We start from the raw sequence: 5189 nt of genomic DNA, 5'->3' as shown, positions 1-5189 counted from the left end.
TGTGTGGGAGGGTGAGAGGATTCACCAGAGACAGAGTAGGGAGCGGAACAGGCAGACTGACTGAAATACAGTCAGTATTTCAGTCCCTCCCCTGCTGAGGGGAGCAGCGGGCGAGGCAGGAGAGGTCTGCTTCACCACGTGGGATTCTCGCCAGCCGGCCAGGATTGAACCGGCGCTGCAGAGGCTGCGGACAGCTTCACAGTGCGGCGCCCAACTGCCTGTGCCACCGGGGAGGCCCTACAATGGCTCTTTACGTGTCTGCATATACTGGGATTGCTTCTGTCCCATCTGCTAATGTAAATTATGTCATCAAGTCCAGAGTCCAATGTAGGAAGGCACCACTAATGGGTATAGACACTTGAGTGTTTCTGCTGTCTTCAGTGAATTTTCAGAAAATCTTAGAAGGGGATAGCTCTAGTCAATGGGTTGGCAAATGCTAACTGTTGATGTAAGACACCAAAATCCAGAATTTCACATGGGGGTGGATGGGCAGCTAGGGTGTGGGGAATCTACTTTTCAGCCACAGTCCTGAAGGAACTCAGAACTGTATGCACTGTTCATCTGTTGAAAGTCTCCCACAGAGGGAACTGTAAAGTCTTCTATAGCTGCCTCTCTTCCTCCTTTTCAGTGCAGGACCCTTTTGTTCTCATTTCATGAAAGAGGGTCCTCAAGGAACTTTCAGTCTAGAAGGGGAGGCAGATGCAGAAACAGAATATTTCAAGATCAAAAAATAAGGGCTGAGGCAGGCAGAAGCACAGCCTGCTCCAGAAGTCTAGAGGCGGGCACTTAGCCCAAGCAGGCAAACCATTTAGAGAAATCTATTTTAAATTGATTGTTTTATTTGCTGGATTTTATATTGACATGTTTTGCTTTGTTCTCAATGTGTTCTGGGACTGCAGCCTATTCATTTATTATTAAGAGAACGGTAATTATTTCCAGGAGCTCCTGAGAATACCCTTTGCTTCCCCTTTGCCTGGTCTCTGCTGATTCTGGTGTAACCTTGCTCTCTCTGAGGAAGTCTGTGGCAGGAAGTGACAGCCCCCATGCGCCTGGTGGAATACACCAAAGGCCCTGCTCTGGAAGGAAGGCCTGAGGACCCTGCTTCTCACACTGTAATGAGCATATGGGTCCCCTAGGACCTTGCCAACATACAGACTCTGATGCAGGAGGTCTGGGGTGAGGCTTGAGATTGTGTGTTTCTAACAGATTTTCAAGGCAGTGCTGATGCTGCTGATCTGTGGACCACACTTTGAGTGGAGAGATTTATAGAAGATGAGCAGCTCCATTCCACTGGCAACAATTGTAACAAGGCTGAACAGAGGCCTCCCTCATTTGTCTGTCTGACTTCTTTAACACCTGTTTCTGATCTGCAATTTTATCTCCAGTCTCAGGTACATGGAAAGCTTCAATAAACATTTGTCAAAAGAAGGTCTCCTGTTCTCTTCCCATAGATATGCATGCATGAAGTTTGCCTAATGTTATTTTAGTTTGATGCTGTGACTGGCGCCTAGACCGCTATCCTATGGGCTGCATAGGATTCCCCACCTAATTCAAGGATCTCCAGGACTGGTCCGTGAGACCTGCAACTGTCTCCTAGGTCTGGGCAGACTTCATCCTAATTCTTGAACACCTGTCTGAGTTGAGGTGCTCCTTCCATCGACTTCTGTATCACATTGCATTTCATACCCATGGACCAAACTGGCTGGGTATTGTTTCTAGCAAAAGATTACATTAGAGTTCCCTATACCCTTTTGGATTCAATGATTGACTTCAATTGTTGACATCTCCCTATTGCAGCTGTTCTGACTTGGTTAATTTTCCCCAAATCTTTTAGCACCATCCTGCTTCCTTACTTGGAAATCTCAGCAAAACTGCATGGTTGGAGCTGGAGCAACGCCAGTGATGACACAAAGGATGAACAGTGAAATATACAATCATTACCAGTCTCTTAGCTTGAGATCCCACCCAGAAACTTGGCACCCTCTCCTTAGAATGTATTCTTAAAAAGCCAAAAGCAATTAGCCATTATGCAAACTACCTAATTCTCAGTTTCCTCAACTGCAAAATGGGAATAGCTCCATCCTCCTTCTGGGGTTTTAATTAAGATTAAGTTGTGATATAATTGACATAAACTACTTAGCTTAAGATCTGACACATTGAAAAGTGCTCCATAAAGGGTTGCTCCTTTCATTTTTTATTTTGAAAGTGTGAATGCTAAGGTTTGGATCCTCCAGGGAAGGGCTGTAGTGAATCCAGACTCAGATCTTGCAGTTCATCATGGAAAAGAGAAGGTTGGGTTGAGAGAAGGGGAAAGATAAGATAGTGAAAACATGGAGAGACCTTGATGTGAGCAAGCAGATCATGGATCTAGTCCACAGAGTAGCTCACTCCTAGTATGCTGCTAGGTTCCTTCCTCTTCTCTGCTGCCATCCCAGCATCCCCAGCTGTGGGGCTCACTGGTACCTATGGATACCACTCTACACTTCATTGAAACCAAGTGTTGTTACCCTGATGTTGCTATCTTCTAAGTAGTCTGTCACCTTGAATTTTATTACTGTCTTCTAAGTTTTTTTTTAATCATTATAGAATATGCTAACTTAATTTATCCAGTTAGTCAACAGATATTCAGTAAGCATCTGCTATAAACTAGACACTATTTAGGATAGGACATATCCAAGGATACAACATTGAACCAGCCAGACAAAACTCCTCTCCTTATGGAACTTAAAGCTATTTTGCATAAGTCATGTAGGGTGATAACTTAGGAATCAAGATGGTGATTAGAATGAGTTGAGATTCCAGGGGAGGTTCTAGCAGGAATGCATGCACAGTAAATACTTGTTTGTTGACTGACTAAATCAATAAATATACAGTTGGAAGGGATACAAGGGTGAAGAATAGAGATAGGTGGATTAACCAAGTGCCACTCCAAAGTTCTTCCTGGGAGTCTGTCACTCAGTTGTGGAATGGCCAAGAACATGCACTCCATATGTCACAAGTTTCACTGAACAATTTTTGGGGTACGAGGACATTTTAGATACCTATGTAAAACTACTGGGTATATAATGGTGAGTCAACTTCAGTTTCCAGTGGCTGTTTTTTAAACATGATTCACATGCATTGTCTTAAAGTTTTTATTTCTCTTACATCTTTGTTAATTTGTGAACAATATTTAATTTCTTCCCTCAGATGTAGGCCCACCACCAAAGTACTCGTGATCCATCTCCCCACACCCTCATGCTCTTCTCCCCCATGTTTTGACTCCTCTCCTTCTCCTTCCCCACACCCACCATGTGCCTCAGATCTGTGGTCAACTTGCAAGTTTTTAAATCCTAAATCTTGAAACCCATTTTTCAACTAAGCTGATAAGTGAGCAACTGAGAGCATTTCAGTTTAACTTCAACTAATATAATTTTGCCCGGGACATCTGGGACTGTATTTAATTACATTAACTCAGGGTTTCTCAACCTTGGCGCTGTTGACATTTGGAGCCAGATGGGTCCATGTTGTGAGAGGCTGTCCTGCACGTCGAAGAATGTTTAGTAGCATCCTTGGCTCCTACCTCTGAGATGCCAATAGTATACCCCACCTCCAACTCCCACCCCTTCTACTGTGACAACCAAAGCTGTCTCCAGGGATTTTCACAAGTCCCCCAGGAGAAAATTTGACCCACAGTTTAAAAATACTGCAGTAGATGTATCTGCACCTTTTTCTTAAAATATTTTATTTTTATATAGAAGAACTGGGGTACAGGCCAGACATGCAGGGGTTGAGAGGATTTACCAGAGACAGAGTGGGGAACAGAATAGGCAGAGCCACTGAAAACAGTGCTGAAGGTAGCAGTGGACGAGATAGGAGAGGTCTGCTGCACCATGTGGGTCAGCTCCCTGGCTGGGCATCAAACTCAGGCCATCATGGTGGTAGTGCTGAGACTCAACCCCTTGGCCACCAGGAAGTCCCTGTATCTGTACATAGAAAAACATCTCTTCTATCCATTTTGACCCTTTCACCCTATACCCTCCCTCTTAACCTCAAAAACCTCACTTCATTTATTAATGTCCACCAGTTTTTATAAGTATTTGACTTTGTGGAGTCATCTACCCAGTACTTGCCTTTATCATTCTGTCTTGCTCTACATAACCCCCTTGAACTCCTTCCATTTTGCTGTAACTGGCAGCATTTCATCACTCCTTCTGGCTGAATAGTATTCCACAGTGTGGAGAGACCACATCGTCTTGATGCAGTCTTCTATTGATGAACTATAGATCTGTACTTTTTAATAATGATTAGTTTTTTTTGAGTTAGATCTCATCTGATATTAAGGATTGACTGCTGCTAGTGGTTTGGAAAAATGATTTTCCCTCTACCCTTCTAGGTTCCTGGCTTAGTCTTCCTTGCCCCCCCATAATAAAACACAGATGAACAGAAGAAAGAAACCTTAAGTTTAATAACAATAGCTCTTGTGTACATGGTAGATACCCAGGGAAACTGAGTAACTTCCCCAAATAACCCAAGCCACTATCTTAAATACCATTTTCAGCTATAGACAGAAGGAGTTTTTTTTTTTTTTTTTTTGGTTGGGGAAGCCAGTTAAGGGAGGTTATTAGGAAAAGCATAGTCAATGAGAGTATGACTGTTATATGCAGATTTAAGTCTAGGCCTCCTCCACAGTAGGAGTTTGTAGTGATTCGGTCATCTTATATTTCTTGGTACAGAGAGAGAGACACTCTTACAACTGGAGATTCCCCTTATAAATATAAATGTTTCTTACAAAAGGGTTGCTTATGTTATGACGATTACATGAGGTCATGCATGTGAATCACTTAGCAACACCCCTCTGTAGCCACATCACGTTTGTTCCATAACTACTAGTTCTTGCTACTACTTTAACCAGTGTTATTTCACCCTTGGGTGCATCCCTAGGGGTAACTTCAAAGCAGATAGTGGCCTCTTTCCTATCTTGCCAGAGTAGCTCAGTCAACAACTTCCCTAATGAGCTCAAGACTCCATCAGCTGGACCCTTTGTTTTCCTAGTAACTCTGTCAACATGGTTTCAGTTGCTGCATCAACATTACACCAATTGCATATTCACTAGCCTGCAAGGGACTCAAGACTATCAATTGCTACAATGAAGTAAATGATATTCATTGTTAAAACAGGGTAAATGCCTATTTCCTTCACACAATGGA

This window comes from Talpa europaea (genome assembly GCF_964194135.1).
Source record: "Talpa europaea genome assembly, chromosome: 16".
In the NCBI taxonomy this organism is placed as follows: domain Eukaryota; kingdom Metazoa; phylum Chordata; class Mammalia; order Eulipotyphla; family Talpidae; genus Talpa; species Talpa europaea.
This window is presented reverse-complemented; position numbering follows the sequence as displayed.